The sequence below is a fragment of the Polypterus senegalus genome, chromosome 5, assembly GCF_016835505.1.
Source record: "Polypterus senegalus isolate Bchr_013 chromosome 5, ASM1683550v1, whole genome shotgun sequence".
NCBI classification, from domain to species: Eukaryota; Metazoa; Chordata; class Cladistia; order Polypteriformes; family Polypteridae; genus Polypterus; species Polypterus senegalus.
In genome coordinates, this window is record NC_053158.1 from 49,722,746 (window position 1) to 49,741,466 (window position 18,721).

The following is an 18,721-nucleotide window of genomic DNA, read 5'->3' on the forward strand; positions in this document are numbered from 1 at the left end:
CGAGTAAAAGGCAGACCGACCCAGTCTACCGCAGGGTACACCCACTCCTTTTTTTGAAAGTAACTGGAAAATAATTACGCATTATGTGCAATATCAGATTGTAACCATGCTTTTATTTTAGAAAAGTACAATATGATTTTAAAAAAATCCATCCACTTTCTGACCCGATTAACTCAACGAGACTCCAAAACTGGAGAATAGTTAGAATATAATCTCAGTGAAATTTCTGAGCCGATGATGAAGCCATCAAGCAAAAGTTATATTGCAGTAACAGCAAGACTTGGCATGAAATCAAAAAAAAAACGTCTGGAACGAAATCCTGCAGCCACTGCAGCTCTCCGGGAAGAGTTTGCAACCTCTAATTTACGGAGAAAAATCAGGAAAAGAATTGGTCTGCAGCTGTTTCCCTCTCAGTCCGTCAAATGTAGCAAAAGATAGATTGGGATTCTGTCCAATCAGCAGGTTGCGTTCCCGGATGCGGCTCCAAGGACCCGCCTCTGAGTCGACAAGAAACAGCGAAGACGTTCATTAGGAAGAAAACCATACGATTGAATTGAACTTGGTGATCGTCGCTATCCTATTTGCTGATCTTCGTTTTTGAATGATCCTCATTTTATCGCAATCTCGACGCGGACTGCCTTTGTATTGCAGTTTCGACATTCTAACGGTTTGTGGTTCGGTTACCTCGGCTTGGTGGCTGTAGCTTGCACCGCAGCGTCTTTACATTGAAACTTGGCCGAGAGAGACTCAGGTATGCGCAATGATTCAAGCTTTCAAATATTCTTCTTTTTATTCGTGAACATTTTATTATGTTGCTGCGTTATTGAACATTAAAACGCCCCCATCTTTTTGTATTTTCAGTTTGACTAGGACGCCTTGGCCGTTAAAAACTCGAGTGCAGTGGGAATAAGTTGTATGTTTTTCGTTTTTTTAATCATTGTTAAAGAGGTCGTACAATTTCTTAGGATCCTTTCATACACTACACAAACTGTTCCTTGTTTTAGCAGGTTATTTCAGTCTGTTTATTATTATTATTTTTTATTAATTGCGGTGGATGTTGCTACTCGGTACGGTCAATGGTTTGTGTATTGTGGTTGCCTGACAACCGTCCTTTTTCTTTTTTAAAGGTACAGCTTGTCTTTTCCTCTTCTGCTCCGGGATCGCTTAATGCGGTATTGCAGTTCAGATTACCTTTAAAAAGAATAGTAAATTGTTAAGTCATGGAGATGATCTTTGACATGCAATTTCAGTTTACGCATTTTTATTTTTTTACAGTTTTAGGGAATGGGTACGAACGTGGTGCAGAAAGTGGGTAACTTTTATCAGTTAAATGTTGTGTTTTGTGTTGCATAATAACTCGATTCGTCTTACCTCTCAGCAGGTTACTTATCATCATAAACTGCACTGAGGCAGATTAGGATATGAATAGCTGTTTTTCTTTGCCGTTTATCTGAGAATTTGACAAACCCTATCCAACAGGGACGAAATGGCCGCAGGGTTTTGAGGCTCCCAATCTGAGGAGCAGCTCTTCTGTGCCTTCGATTGAGCCTAATTCTGTGTTTTCCTATACTTAATTTTAAAAGAATTTGGCACGTTAAGCTTTATTTTCTTAGTTTTTTTCCCCCCCCACATACGTGAATTGATTTTGGTTTCACGGCAGGGCTGTATTGATTTATTCTGTTGCTTCCAGGCACGTCTTTTCTGACTTTGTGACTAATAGTTAATACTTCATCGATGACATTTGTGTGTACTTAAAATGTGTTGCGCTTAGAAAGTACCCATTATAAGAAAAGGAGTCGTTCAAATCTGAAGGGCAGCAGTTAGTGAATGAAATAAAACAAACATCATCCGGTAGTTCTTTTTGTTAGAAACCCTGAAGGAAAAACAAATGCACATTTTGTTTCTGGACATACTGTATTTTGTAGTTTTCTATTGTTGTAACTGACTGCCTGCAGTTTCTTTATGTTTTGTTAGTCCCTTTGTAATAAAGCAAAGGGCGTTCTGACTTGTATTACATATTTTTATAACTGCATCTAACACAGAGCAGCTCATACAGTACTGTGGCACTGGCTCGTTTGGTTCTGTTTTGCTATCAAAACGGAGGCCCCAGTGCACTACTTTGCCCAGGGGCCCACAATGCTTTTAAGATGGCCCTTCAGTTGGAGAGTTGGGTTATATCCATAATATATTTGAAGCTAGTTTTCAGCACAGTAAGGATCTATTTACTTAAGTAAACACTAAAAAACGTTAGAATAAAATGTCGATAGTTACATTTAACAGGTTAATTGTGTTTTTCAGACACGACACTAATGTGTCAAATGGCTAGAACGTTCTATTTTTGGTTGCACAAATTCACCTTGAGGCACCTCTGCCATTCCATATTTATTAAATGTCACCAACAACAAGCTGTTCCAAAGGTGCATTTTAACAAATTAAAATGGATACTTTGGACAGTAACTACAAATAACCATGCTTTAAGGAGAGGATATGGAAATGGCTGAGAGAGCATACTTTGACAGACTCAAATTCACTGTTTTGTATCATCAAGGGTATAATCTTTGAGAAACCACACATGAAAATACTGTACATCTTCAAGATTATATATTTAACCTTTCTTATAGAACCTTCTTAAGAAGCTGAGCATGTTGAAGTGGTAAAATGCTGCTGAAGATTAGGAGTGAGTGATATACCAGTGATATGGATTTTTGAAAACAATATTTTACTTGTATATTTAAACGGTGGGAAATCTCCACCATGTTCAACCACGCATTGTCTCAAAACATACAAAAGGAAGAGACAAATGGGATTTTATGTTGGTGTATTAATGGAATACTGCACCCAAAAATGGTATTGTTTGTGTCACTTTGGCATCTGCTATATCAAGCTTTTTTCCCTCTACATTCTGCATAAAAACATGAGATTAAATGTTTTTTTTGTCCACCTTTGCAAACTACATGGGGTAAGTAACATATTTGATATAAAAAAAAAGTTTTCAAAGTATTGTCTTGGTGTACAGTATGTACTTTGTATGTGAATTTGGTGTAATAAGTAAGCCTACTCCTTTAAGAACATTGCCCAGGGTGATGTGCTGTTCAGGCTGATTGAGTCAAAAAATTGTTCCTGCCGCTTAACTCTACTTTGAATTGAGCAAATTTGACAATATATGTACTGGCTTGGTGGGGATGTGAGTGAGAATCTGTTCAGTGAGGTGAATGACTACTATCTGAGTGTTAACAAGCTTTCTGACTGATAAGAGGTGTGCCTCTGTATACTGTTAACTTCCTTAGCGTTACATTTTTTTTCTCTTAAAAAAACGTAAAGTTGCATGTTGGCTTAATCAATGACATATATATTAAATCTCATCTTTTTACTGTAAAACACGCAAAACACTAAAATTAGAGGGTCAGAAGTTTAGAAAGCATAATAAAAATAATAACAAGAATAATGCTAATACCTTATACAGTATACTGTCAAAATGTGTTATTTGTGTGGCATTTCTTGAAGCACGGTGAAATACACAATCCAATGTCACAGTCAGGACAGTAGTAGTGTGATTCCTTCTGGATTTTATTTCCAGACACATTCAGCTTTTGAACAGCACACTGCTCATACGCGATTGATTTGTGCCACTTTTGGATTCATCAGAATTACTTTGTTTCACTGACCTTTTCAATTTCACTGCCCAAAGACCAATTCACTTCATCATCACTGCTTGTATCACAGTCAAGAGCATTCAACACTTGGGTTGCTGAAAAACATTTCTTACAAAACTCCATTATGAGGCTAGAAGATGATGTGTGTACTGTTGCCTGGGCAGCACTTGGACTTGTCACGTTGTCGGCTCTTTTATAGTCCGAGTATTCCTAGGGTCTAACGCTTACATGAGATGCATCTCTACAGTTGCCTGAATGACGCTCAGAACTAACGCTATTAGCACCTTTTTCACAGCCCAAGTGACGCAAAGGAGTAGTAGCACGCTTATTTGTTAAAAGTATATTTCTGTCTAAAAGGTGTGTGTGTGTGTGTGTAAATATAAATACTGGTATCTTCCAAATTGGTTGTAATTTTTAATTATTCTGTGGTAGGGATTTTTGGCAATACCACCAACTCATACTAAAGACCCAAAGAAACTGTGTGCATCTGATGAGCAGTACTTAAAGGTCACATCCTTAAGGGAGAGAAGGACATCTGAGGAAATATTGGCTTTGCATTTGGCACCAGAGTACATGCATCGTGCACAGAAATCATACACAAAATGTTCTTAATATGTGTTATATCTAAGAAATCATCCTTGCAGAAAAAAAACCCATAAAGCATAGTGTGACACCCAATGGCAATCTTCTGGATAGATGAGTCCAAGATAGAAATTTGACCTTTACGAAGACAGCAGTATATCAGATGTGTCAGTGGGACATTTGTTGATTACGGTCTGTGAAGCCCAGTGTCTGCTCAGGGGTAATTTGGGCTGACAATATAGGGGATCTGCTCAAAATTTAGGAAATGACTGGTATTAAATAGAAAAAGTACTTTAATTCATCACATTGTACCCATAGAAGAACTACTTATTGGAAAAACGTCTTTCAGCATCATAATGACATTGAACATATACAATTGAGGCCAGTTTGCTGTGGAGGTCTGCAGGTGGATCACTAACAATAATAGATTGACTTCCTCGAAACACCAACCTCAACATTGCTGAAGCTATATGGGATCACTGGGACAGGGAAAAGAATGAAAAGCCGCTACAGTTAAAAAAAAAAAAAAAAAACCTGGTTTTCTGGCATGGAAAAATGTACTGCAGAACTGGCTGAAAAAATCAGAGTACTGTAATGTACCAAAGTAAATTACTTAAGTGTGGTATTCGAAGAGATGCTGGCTTGCTTTGAGGACTCTTTGTTACTTTTTATTATATCAATTTTTATTTGTCTTTACTCTAATAAATACTTAATAACTATATAAATCATGTTCTTGGGTGACCTTAGACGTTGGTGCTGTACTGTGCACAAGCTATCCTTTAATAATAAAGTGGGATATTTGTGTTTTCTGTAAAAACCAAGTGAACAGTGAAGGTAAAGTGAATATTAAATTGTTATAAAGAACTACTATTGATGTAGAATCGGGTATAACAAATATTGCTATCTGACAATTTTAAGGCCATATTTTGCTAATTGTTTTATTTATTTTTAAGTGGGTCCAGTATATATTTGTATATTGTAATTTCTTGTTCTTCAGTTTCAATTTTCTATAATTTTGAAACTTGTTGAGCTATACCATTTTATGAATCCTTAATATAACTTCCTCAAACCCATGTGTCCTGGTAGCACTGAGCACATGTCGGCCCTGAACAGTGCTTTCCAGTGCCCACTCACAAGCGCACACTCACAGTCACAGGGCCATTTTGGGGTTGCAGAAAAACCTGGCAAAAGCGCATCATCGGTGATGTGGGGTAAGACTCATGCAGACAAGGGAATAATGTGAGAGCTCAACACAAGCAACGCCTGGGTACGTGAGGCTGCACTGTTAACCACTGCACCAATGTTAATAACTAATATACCTTTTAATTTGTTATGATAACAACAATAATTACTATTCATATCACCTCTTAAGCAGGTCAGGAGGAAGGAGATTATTTCTTTCAAAAATCATAGTATAACATCAAGGTAAAATTCCATTGTGAATCGTGTTCTATTTGGATAATAATACATTTTATTTAGTAGCTGCACCTTGGACTCGGTGTCATTACTGTTATCCACTTGCATAATCAATCATTGTGTTTAAGTTTTCCAAACAATTTGGTTCTACGCAGTATTGGGAAAAGGTATGTGGGATGTTTATGTAGTGTTTGGTTTTCTTTGACAGCTCATAATTAGTCAAGTTTCCATTTGGCCAAGTCATAACTTTCACTAAATATTTAGAATGGAGTGTTTTCTGTGTATTTTAAAAGAACTGAACTGTTATGCACTATTTTACAATACTTCTGTGATATGTTATAATTAGAAATTCCTCATGTTTTCCTGAGCTTTGAAATCTTAAAAGAGGTTTTCTTATTTTGTATAGCAACAAGGATTTTTTTTTTTCTTTTAAAGAAGGAAGTGTATTTGCTAAAAGTATTCCCATACATCCTAATTACATACAAGATGGCAACATTTTTAGGCTGTATCTGCCTTAAGATTTCTTTAAGGAATGAGAGATTTCTTTGAAATTAGATGCAAAAATTATTATTTAAACATAAGGATAAAGGAGTACAGAAGAAAAGGCAGCATGGCAATTAAGACTGAAAGACTATTTGAAGATATTAAGCACTATGAGTTTAAATCTCTGTGTATACCATGAATGAGAGAGAGAGAATGTTTTAGACATTGTTAATTGTGTGAACTTTATTAAATTCCTTGTTTTAAAGAAAGTCATTAAACACACTGTGGCTTTTTGGTTGTTGCTTAACATTTGATGCTCCTGCTATCTGCTTGCTAGTCCAGTTCTCTGACATTTTAGAGGCACACAACATAGAAACAGCTAGGAGAGCCTGAGCAGTTCAGTGCAGACCACAATTTGTGTGTTTTCTGCCTTCACTACAGTGAACCAGGCCCTCTGATTCTGGTGATGAAGCCTTTTTCTGTGCCTTCAGCCCCTGCTTGTTGGTGACAGGTTAAACCACCGTTAAAAGTAAAGGTAGCTGTATTTTATTTATTATTACTTGAATGCAGTTTGTTTTGTTTTTTTCTTTTACTGAATGATGTTGAAGTGGTGTGTGTTTTATTTATTTATTTATTTTAAAAATTTATGCTGACAACATTTTTGATTGAAAGAGCTATTGGTTAGGATGTTTTTGCCTTTTGCAGATCACCCAGGCAATCCAAAAAGGGGAAACTGCAGCCCCTTTTTTTTCAATTCTATGTCTTAGATGAAATAGAACTTTATTTGTCCGCAGGGGGACATTTGGCTGTTTACAGGATCTCTTTAAATAAATCCATAAATAGATCAGTGCACACACATACACCAGTATGACTAAAAATAAAGAAAATGTAAACAGAAAGCCTCTGGCAGTCATAGTCGCAGTGAGGCATTACATTATATGTTCTATACATTTCTGGATATGACTTTCTTCAGATTGAGTTTTTTGGTAGTACACAAGATGTTGTCTTGCATAAATATAACTCTTTGCAATTTACTATGGCAAAAAAATGAACATTTAGGGAAACCCCAGAGATGCATTTTAAGCTAGCTTTAAATTAAAGAGCTGGTAACGTGTATTTCCTGAAATCTTAAATTGATTTTCAGGTATCTCCAATGCACTTTGGGATTTCGTGGATAATCTTGATGGGTGTTTTAAGATGTCTCAATGTCACTTCATGTAATTCGTTTTTTGTTTTCAATATTACATCCTGACATTTTAGGATGTTTTTAAAATGATTTCTTAATTATAATGAGAGAGCTTGAAATACCATATCTTAACATGTCTTTAGATATCTTCACATTCATTCATGTTTGAACTATCTCAAATTTTAAAATATCTAAAAATGTATTATTTTTAGACCCCTTAAATCATGTTTCAAGGTGTTTTAAATTTGATTTCAATGTATTTAAAACATTTTAAGATAACAACATAAAATGACAGGAGGAAATTTTAATATATTTGAAAATAATTTTGAGGTGTTTTAAAACATAATTCTGGATATCAAGTGCCTTTCAAGGTGTTTCAAAATTACTTCCTACCTATTTTAGGATCCGTATTACATTTTAATGATGGTGAACTATTTAAATCAATTTCAGATACCTGCCTATAGGTCAGTTTTGAAATATCTAAAGATTATATTTAACAATATCTTGAAATGCTTTAGAGATATCCAAGAATGTATTGCAGATATTAAAAAAATAAAAAAATAGAAGATCACATTTTGAGACATCTTGAATATTATATACCCTGTGATAGACTGGTGTCCTGTCCAGGCAATGATTGTTCCTGCCTTGCACCTGATGTTTGCTGCAAAAGGCCTCACTTCACCACAGGTTTACAAGATGGGTTGATAAATAAAACACGATATCTTAAAAGGTTAATTGCATTTAAGATATCTGAAATTCACTTTGTAGACAGAATTTTAAAAGATAGCTTTCCTGCCCTGTGTTTGTGTGTGTTTTATTTTTTGATAAAATAGAAGGGAGTGATTTTATTTCATCTGCTCATTGAAAGTCATGGAAATATTACATATTTAGAGATATTAATTTAAAAAACAAAAGCTTATTCTTGCTGTGTAAATTCCTGGCTTCCTGATAGGGCTGAGTTTGGCGGAGAGTCGAGACAGGGAATTGGATTGATCCCTGACTGTGCCTCCTGTTCATGTGATCTGATTGGTGCTTACAGAACAAACAAAAACAACATGGAGAGGAACAGGAGAGGAGAATTCAGGTAATGCTGCTTGAAATTTACAGAATGAATTATTTTCAAATAAATGGCTCATCTGATTATTTCAATTAATAATACTTGGATGAGAGATTGCTAGTAGTGTGGGGAAAAGGAATGCATCAATTGTTGTTCATCAGTTAATCATCGACTTTGCCTGTATCCGTTCCCATAATTGAGATATTTCAACAAGGCTCCCACTTTATTTTCTTTACCTTTCTCTTCTGATTGTGGTTTCCAGCCATTCGACGTATTGAAAAGTAATTAAACCAGACATTCATTGACATACGCAGGCAATATAGAAAAAATAGACTAGAATGACATATAACCCAACAGAGGACATTATTAGTTCACTCAGAGGTTTTATGGAGTTTCTAAAGTTTGTGTGTTTAATGCTTGTCCTTTTTGAAATTTCAGCATGACATCTCCATCTTACTCAAATGTTTGTAGGTGAAGGAGAGTTAAGTCTATAGAATGTGGCTTGAGAGTTTTTGTCTGCAAATTCTACACCTGTAAAATTGAGATATTGACTTATACAACAATTAAACTTGAGAAAGTGGGACTTTAACTTGCTGTTTATTAGGTGCTTAGAGTTCTTCTTTCTCTTGGCAATAGGATAGCAGATTTAATGTAATATTAACATCTTTTATTACCAGTTTAGTTACAGAAAAATTGTTATCTGATGATAAAAACTTACGCGTCAGTCTGTTGTTTCTTCTGGATAACAATGTAGGACAATTTGCACTCTCTCTAGTCTCCTAAGAAAACGCAGAGAAAGCTCTTTTTGTAGTTCCTCTGTATTATGAGACTAGTCCAACCGTCCATTGATGTGGACCCCAAAGTACTTGTAGGAGTGTGCCACCTCTACTTCCACTTCTCAAATATAGAGGCTCTTTGGAGCAGCAAAAGTTAATAATTAGTTGTTTTTTTTTTTCTTTGCACCAAGAAACAAAGTTCTCCATCTGACTCCTGTACTTTGTCTTATCCCCCTTATCAATACACCCCATAATTGTAGAATCATTTGAAAGTTTCTGTACGTGATGTGACCTGGTGTTGTACTGAAGTCTGAGGTATACAGAGTAAAGAGAAAAGGAGGCAGGACTGTTCCTGTGGAGCTCAAGTGTTCCACACAGCCATATCAGAAACCATACTTGAATCTCACGAACTGCAGTCTGCCCAACAGTTCATTATCCAGGACAACATAGGGTCACCCACCTGCACATCTCTGAGTTTACCCCATAACAGGGATGGTTGAATTGTATGGAAGGCAGTGGAGAAATTGGAACAACATAATCCTCACAGTGTTGCCTGCTTTGTGCAGGTGATAAGTCTTATAAAGCAAATAAATAATTGCATCCTCTATTCTTTGTCCAATAGGCAAAGTACAGTGAGCCCATGTGGTCCACAACTAGAGAACTCCTATAGTCCAGGACCACTTTCTCAAAGGTCTTCATGATGTGAGATGTAAGGGCCACTGGCATGTAGACATTAGGTGATGAGGCACCTGCCTTCATTTGAACAAGAACAATAGATAATGGTTCCACAGTAGCAGTACTTTTTGGAGCCTTAGGGACAGACTGAACAGGAGACAGTAGATACCACAAAGTTGGTCGGCAGCTGGGAATAAGATGAATCAATTTGTGGTCAGATCTGCCCAAAGATGCCAGTAGTTGATTTCCTTGAGTGGAACATGACATTGTGGTGTAGTGGGTTCACAGCTCACGTCAACTGGGCCACTTTTGAAATAAGTAATATCCGCACTCGCAGCTTAGAGAGGGGGAGTGGTGTGTGTGTGTGTGGCTGAAGTGGTTCCTGGGGTGATTCGTGATGCAGGTGATCTTCGCTTAAGTGCACAGGTGAGGAGTTGTCGTCCGCATCCGTAATTATTCCCAGGAGCTGCTGATTGCCACAGCTGATCCACATCCCCATGATAAATAAAGCGCGAGGCGGCTAGCAGGGGAGGAGAAAAAGAAAAGGACAAATAGAGGTTGCAGGAGAAGACGGCAAGAAGCAGGGATAAGTTAGCCGTTGCGAGAGCGAGCGAGTGCACGCAGGCTCGTAGTCAGCTGGACAGTGAGCCCTAGCGGGGTGTTTGGCCAAAACCTAGGGCAGTTGGTAGTGGTCACTCCCACTGAGCATTTTGTGAAGAGTGGGATTGACCGGAAGAAGGATGGCTCGCCATGGGAGTCGGGAGGCTTGGAAGGTGGATTCCCCAGTGTGAATGTCGTGGCCATTGGGGGAGGCCAAGTCTTGCTCTGTAGAGAGCTGAACCGAAGCCAGGGATTGGGAAGCCACCAGGTCAGAAGGTAGAAGATGGTCAGCTGCAGGTAGGGTGGCTCCCCTGGTGCACAGCCTGGATGGGAGAAGCAGGGGAGTCACCAGTAGAAAGGCACCGGGCTTTATTTTTAAAAAGAAAGGTTCCAGCCATTGGTTTAACCTCATTGTTTTTAAAGGATTTATTTATTGATTTTGTTTAAACCTCCATGGATTCACTTCTGTTTTAATGGATTATTTATTTAATGACTTATTCGTGAAGCACTGCACTATTTATTTGGACACTGTTTTTGTTTGTTGATTTTAAATAAAAGCATTTTGCACTTTTTGCACCATTCCCTTGCTCCATTTGTTGTGCCTCACTGCCTAGCTCATTTGTGACATTACCAATGGTGTCGGGTTCGAGGGCTCCCAGAAGCCAGACGGGAATGGAGCAAACCCGCATCGTCACAGACATAAAGTGATGGAAATTTGCCATAGTTCCTTAAAGTCCTATGGTTGGAGTCACTACTGTACCTTTTATAGTTGCAGTTCGGCAGAGTAAGTCCTTTCCATTGCTGAGTCTCCATTTACAGAGGGAGGAATACAAACATTAATAATGATGATCTAACTTACTGTATATCCCTGGGCAAATAACATGAACAAATTCCGAGCACCATAATGTTCATTTCTAACTTACAAACTGTAGTTTTAACTGTAATATGCTTCCTTTTATGCCATTCCTTATTCACATAGATTCAGTCCCCTTCCTGTCTTCCCCATTGTACTGGGTCTTTGTCTTCTGAAATAAGTCCGATGGATAAATCTGTCCATCATTAACAGTGTTGGGTATGTCAGGTTTAAGCCAGTTGTTTGTAAGACACAACACACCACTGTACTTTTATGCTATATGACCTGTTGTAACAGCAGACAGTTCCATCTTATTTGACAGTGAGTGAACACTGTTCTCATTACAGTGAATGGCAGACCAGATCAAAAACCTTTTTTACCTCACATTTACTCTTCCACTAGCACGTATGCCTCTCCTTCTTTGAACAAATTACTCTTACAGTACAGTGAAACTGCTCTACTTATGTGCTTGTGATCACTGGGCAAATAGCTGAAATGTTGCAGACTATGTATATTTTGGTGTCTCTGTTGGTGATAAATTGGTGTTAAGAATGTTATTGTACTCTGTTACACTTGACTTCTCTTGCAACATTGGTGAGTTATGCACAGCTGTCATTCTCCATCTCTTTCAGTCCTTTTCCTTAAGGAAAGAGCCTTTTTATGCCACTAAGTCTTGCAAAATAAGAGTCTCCCCCATTCATTTAGGGCACTTTTTTCTTTCACAGTTCAGGGTAACTGTGTTTATTTCCCAGCCTTGTCACTGTAAACTTTGCACATTTTATTTAGCTTTCCCTGCATGTAATCAATAAGGAGATTTTTATAGTCTTATTTCTTATGCTGGTTACCAAAGAATTATGTGTGAACTTCATATTTGTTATTCTCATGCTTGATTTCAAAATATTAAAATAATCTCAGACCCAGTACTTTGTCAAGAATCCTTTTAAGGTTAGTTGCTATTCAGTTAAAAATAAATGTCACTATGGTTTGAATTTGTGGTTTTGTTTTATGAGTAGTAAGGAGCAGATTTCATTTTGACAATAAGCATTAAGATATCATCAGTCTTTTATAGTTTTGAGTGAACAGTGTCTTGCTGTATTCATTGCTGATGTAAACGCACAGCTAGCACTGTATTATCAACATACACTGCTATCCCTTATTGTGCTAATTTGGCTTTAATGGACATCTTGTACTCCTCACTTCCACTTCTGTTCTTGAAGTCTGTGGCTCAGTATACAGCAAAAACGGAGTGTAGCATTATACACATTTGGTGTTATGAGTATAAGGTGAATATGTAGTAAACTGCTCTTTTTTTCCTTGCTGTTTGTTGCTATTTACTGCAAATATTAGGGATGCCTTGTTAATCTCTTCATTTTAATATAGCGTTCTGTTTTTGGACTTGGTGCTGAGGTGTTTCAAATTGCTTTTTGGTTGAAATAAATGCAGATTATACAGTGGGATGCAAAAGTTTGGGCAACCTTGTTAATAGTCATTAATTTCCTGTATAAATCGTTGGTTGTTACGATAAAAAATGTCAGTTAAATATATCATATAGGAGACACACACAGTGATATTTGAGAAGTGAAATGAAGTTTATTGGATTTACAGAAAGTGTGCAATAATTGTTTAAACAAAATCAGGCAGGTGCATACATTTGGGCACCACAAAAAAGAAATGAAATCATCAATGTTTAGTAGATCCGCCTTTTGCAGAAATTACAACCTCTAAACGCTTCCTGTAGGTTCCAATGAGAGTCTGGATTGTGGTTGAAGGTATTTTGGACCATTCCTCTTTACAAAACATCTCTAGTTCATTCAGGTTTGATGGCTTCCGAGCATGGCCATCTCTCTTTAACTCACACCACAGATTTTCAATTATATTCAGGTCTGGGGACTGAGATGGCCATTCCAGAACATTGTACTTGTTCCTCTGCATGAATGCCTTAGTGGATTTTGAGCAGTGTTTGGTCGTTGTCTTGTTGAAAGATCCAGCCCCGGCGCAGCTTCAGCTTTGTCACTGATTCCTGGACATTCGTCTCCAGAATCTGCTGATACTGAGTGGAATCCATGCGTCCCTCAACTCTGACAAGATTCCCAGTCCCTGCACTGGCCACACAGCCCCAAAGCATGATGGAACCACCACCATAATTTACTGTAGGTAGCAGGTGTTTTTCTTGGAATGCTGTGTTCTTTTTCCTCCATGCATAACCGTCCCTTGTTATGCCCAAATAACTCAATTTTAGTTTCATCAGTCCACAGCACCTTATTCCAAAATGAAGCTGGCTTGTCCAAATGTGCTTGAGCATACCTCAAGCGGCTCTGTTTGTGCTGTGGGAGGAGAAAAGGCTTCTTCCGCATCGCTCTCGCATACAGCATCTTCTTGTGTAAAGTGCGCTGAATGGTTGAACGATGCACAGTGACTCCATCTGCTGCAAGATGATGTTGTAGGTCTTTGGTGCTGGTCTGTGGGTTGACTCTGACTGTTCTCACCATTCGTTGCTTCTGTCTATCCGAAATCGTTCTTGGTCTGCCACTTCGAGCCTTAACTTGAACTGAGCCTGTGGTCTTCCATTTCCTCAATATGTTCCTAACTGTGGAAACAGGCAGCTTAAATCTCTGGGACAGCTTTCTGTATCCTTCGCCTAAACCATGATGGTGAACAATCTTTGTCTTCAGGTCATTTGAGAGTTGTTTTGTGACCCCCATGTTGCTACTCTTCAGAGAAAATTAAAGGAGGAGGGAAACTTATAATTGACCCCCTTAAATACTCTTTCTCATTATAGGATTCACTTGTGTATGTAGGTCAGGGGTCACTGAGCTTACCAGGCCAATTTGAGTTCCAATAATTAGTTCTAAAAGTTTTGGAATCAATAAAATGACAATGGTGCCCAAATTTATGCACCTGCCTGATTTTGTTTGAACAATTATTGCACACTTTCTGTAAATCCAATAAACTTCATTTCACTTCTCAAATATCACTGTGTGTGTCTCCTATATGATATATTTAACTGACATTTTTTATCGTAACAACCAACGATTTATACAGGAAAATAATGACTATTAACAAGGTTGCCCAAACTTTTGCATCCCACTGTATGTTTTATATTAGAACAGTGTCCGCATCCAATGAATTGTTTATTCCTCAGTATAAAACCCAAAGTTCATGTTGTGTTTTTTTCTCTCTTGTTGGTGAATTATGTTCTATATAAACTGTATCCTTCCCTTTTAATTGTAATGCAGCACAAGCAAAATGCTATGTGAAAATATTAGCGTCCTGTAAAAAGGGATTCTATTTCTGTACCCGCTGAGAATGGTATAATTCATGCCTGAATCCCACTGGCTACGCATTTTGCTACCCAGTTAAAATGTAATAACTGTAGCGCAAAACCTTCATCCATTTTAAGTCTTAGAAGGGGCAGTTTCTTCAAGGCTTCTTTTAGAAAGTGTTTAACCTTATTTGGGTGGAACCCAAGAAAGTAATCCTTTGGGGAAATTGGCATTTATTCATCACTACTGGATGCTCCTTTTTATCAAATAAATGAGGATGTAATTCTTTGATAGTCTTTGAAAGATTGCATTAATTAATCTCGCCAGTGAGATTTGTAACTTGATCTGTTTGGTAAGATCCTCTTAAATGTTTTCAAAAAAGGGAATCAAATTATGTTTCAGTGCATCTTTTAAGCTGTGTGCAGTTGTAAACTCTAAATATGTACATTTTATGTGATATAGTGAAGGGAAGCTGGTTTTCATTTTTACAGACGAACACTAGCACTTGAAAAAGTAATTTTTCACTTACTCATACCAATGGTAAACCTCTTGAAATGATCCTTATCATTTATTAAAGGGAGTTTGCATGTTCTCCCCGTGACTGCATGGGCTTAGTCCGGGTGTTCCGGTTTCCTTCCACAGTCTAATGACTTTCAGGGTAGGTCAATTGGCAATGCTAAATTGGCTTGTGTGTTTGTGTTCACCCTGCAATGGACTGGCACCCTGTCCAGGGTTTGTTTCTGCTTGGCTACCTGTTCTTGCAGGAATAGGCTCCAGACCGGTACCGTGGATTAAGCAGGTTTGAAAATGACATGACATTTATTAAGGTATTTATTGAAGAGTTTGGTTTAGAAATTAACAGTGATAATAATCCTATCTTCATACATGGTGGAGCTTCTCTGCTCAATTCCCCAGATCTCTATGCTATTGGATTTGACTTGTCTGAGGTATGACTTGGTATTCCTCCTGAGGTTTTTTTTATTTTTTTTATTTTACTTTTATTAGCTAATTCATTTATGCATTTTTCCATATTAAAATAAATACAAATTAATTTAATAAATTAATAAAGTAATTTGGCACTTGTTTGGACCTGGGCATCAAATAATTTAAGTTGATTGTTATTTGGAAAAGTTGAGTTGATAGGTAAATAATGGCAAATATGAACTTAGTGTGGTCATTTGTGGCATAATTTGCTTTTACTCTTGATGTTGCAATGCAAAATGGAAAGTTTTACTTCTTGCATATTGCAGTTTAAATCACAATCGCATTATGTGCCAAAATAATTACAATACAATTTTGATCATATCATGTAGCCCTAGTAAAACCCAAAATAAAATCAAAAAATGGCCAGCCTGCAGAGACAAACCTTGAAGCAAATAAAATCAAGTCCATAATCCAAGAATTAAAAAAGAAAAACAAATTGGTGCTAAAAATTTAAAAGTATTAAACAAAATCGCTAACCATAGGGTTAAATCTAATTATACAATTTTCATTACGGTATAACTTATTAAGTTTATTACATAGAAAATAACCTCAAAAATCCCGGACCATTGAGAAGTGTCCGAAGTGACGACATGAAGAATCGTCTTCGCACCAAACTGGAATCGTCCCCACATAAAACAAAGTCATCCAGATGGTCTGGATCTGCATAATTAGAGCTGGACTATCCTGTACAAAGGAATCAAGAAAGATTAGCTGAAAATCATAAGCGGGGAAAGCTAATAAGTCTAGGTACTGAAATCTTATCACTGTATATAGATCTGAGAGAAATCCATCAGCTAAATCAATATATAGTGCGCAAAGCACATAATCTAAAGAGCTCAAAGATGCATAATCAACATAGGACAATAAAGTTTTGTTTACTTCCTGTAAAATTATTAATCTACAAAAAATAAAATTGACTTATTCAATAGCATGGTATAAAATGACAATCGTAAAGTAAAACAGTAAATGAAAGTAAGACAAAGGATGATATCCAGGCTATAACATAATACAAAGTGAAGATGAGATGCAATGGCGTAAAATAAGATTTCTGAGTTGTTTTTATTACTGTTACTAAAGACCCAGATGCAAGTACTGGAGTTACAAAAGAGATTCTTTTTCATCAGTTTCTTTTTAACACGTACTGTAGGTGAAAAGTCAAATGCAGAGCTTAAAAATGAAGGTGCCATAGTGGTCCTTTAGAGGAATGCAACAGAGGAACCAATTTTGATGCAAAAGGATCACCCACATGAAAGTTCAAGAAAATACCCTTATTTAGATATTCTGTAACAGGTTTCTTCAATCATGAATAAATAATATATTTGTAAAATTCCAATGGGTTTATGCTTTTCAAACAACAATGACATAAGCCAAGTTCATGCTTGATCTGTTAGTATCCTGCTATAATTAATTTCTGTTTTGTCTACAAATTTGGAACCTTTCTTAGAATGAAATGGTTTTTTGGTAAGCAATGATATTCTGAGGAACCCCTTGGCCTAGTGCCATTAAAGAATAATTTCCAAGAGTATACACTAGAACAATTGGGTTAAAAAATAGTAATTTGAACAAATGAAACTATTAGTAATAACATAAATCCTCGACTAAAAGGTACAATAATTCTAGCATGTGTCTAGCAGTTCATGCGCTGTCTGTGTTACATTATAGTTGGCTTTTTGCTAACCTTTTGGGTGGATTTCTAATCATCCAAAAATTTTTATCTACAATCCTGTTATCTTTTGCAGTAGGACTTTGCATTTTTATTAGCAGGCTTGTTGTACACATTCCAATTTAAGGTTAGATGCAATTCTTTGTTTGCTATTTTGGCATAGATACTTTGTTGGCTAGTGTACCTTTAACCTAAGGTAGCTCAGATTGCTGCAGATGAACTGGCACTCCACATTCAAATACCAATCACTGTCAATACTTGTGGTCAATCAAAGCAAGCCTGGCATGAGATTGGCTTTAATGTGTCCATAAGAATCACCTTACAAATACCTTGAAATCTCTCTAGGTGTTTTTTTTTTTTTTTCTGTAGTCTCTAACCCATATTTTGTACTGTTCATCTTGTCTTGATGTCCGGTTATTCAAAATGTCAAGCTTTTTGGGAGTAACCCCCTCTAGTTTTGCCCCTCTAGACCTGAACACCTATTTCTGGCTACCTTGGACCATATTTTGTGCAGTAAATTATACCCTTCTGATAAAGAATAAACCAATAGTTCTCTTCAGAAAAAATGATTAGAAGGACTTGTGGATGCCACATCAGTTGACCCCAGGGGTTCGAGGGGTGAAACTTGCTACTTTTCACAAAAGTTTGAAAACCTAGGGATGATGTTCTATGATGTTTCAAGGTAGTTGATCACAATTATAATATGTTTTGATATTTGATTGTTTACATGTAGACCTAACCCTCTTAAGAGCCACTCCTAGTAGGTTAAAATGACAAATTTCAAACGTAAGCATGTAGTGTGTCGTTTTAGACTATTTCAAGGTCAGTGATCACGAATGTTGTGTTTGATCCTTTACTAGGGATATTGTCCTCTATCAGTGGTTGAAAAATGACTAATTTCTGTTACAACTGAGAGTATTTAGACTTAAAAGTTGAAGCACACATTTTAAGATTAACTATTCTTGTTTGTTACATACTTCTGCGAAATGAAGTAAAGCATAACATTCCTGATGAACACCCTGAATTACAATGTCTTATGCTAATTCAGACTTTTTTTTTCCTCTTTTTCTCTTAATTCTTTTGACAGTTGCTTGCAAGATAGATAATCATTGTGTTCTCGTGGTACTTCAATTGATTCCATGATCTAAACCTGATCTATAAGAACTTTATGAACTTTATTATTTTTTTTTAATATTGGAGTTACTTTTCCCCCCTATTTATATACTGAATCTTTTGTCATGCCTTGTTCTTTAAGAGTAATATCACTATTCATCATTTGCATGCATTACTGATCAGAGCAGAGCTGCTACATTAAAAAAAAAAAAAATACTGAGAAATGGCAGAAGGAACGTTTAGTTTGAAACATTTAGTGAGAAATCAAAAATGATGCGTCCCAATTTCTACATCACACTAGGAAGTCTGCTTTTAAGTTTTAGATCATTGCTGACTTCATTGTGCCGCATTGAAAATCCACTGCTACTAGCAATTAATTTGTGATGCCTTTCATGGTGTGCTGTTTTATGGAGCAAT

General features: G+C 36.8%; 1 protein-coding gene across 5 annotated transcripts in view; it reads left to right on the forward strand.

Moving 5' to 3' along the window:
- The first annotated feature begins 496 nt into the window (after window positions 1-496).
- Window positions 497-18,721, forward strand: part of LOC120530270 (centrosome and spindle pole-associated protein 1) — a 115,842-nt gene continuing 97,617 nt past the window's right edge. For 4 of the 5 annotated variants that reach the window (XM_039754605.1, XM_039754609.1, XM_039754607.1 and 1 more), the window contains exon 1: window positions 497-751. The gene's annotated coding sequence lies outside the window, so the exon portion shown is untranslated. Of the gene's footprint in view, window positions 752-8,305; window positions 8,405-18,721 lie in introns of those variants that run through there. The other variant, XM_039754606.1, reaches the window with a different exon arrangement.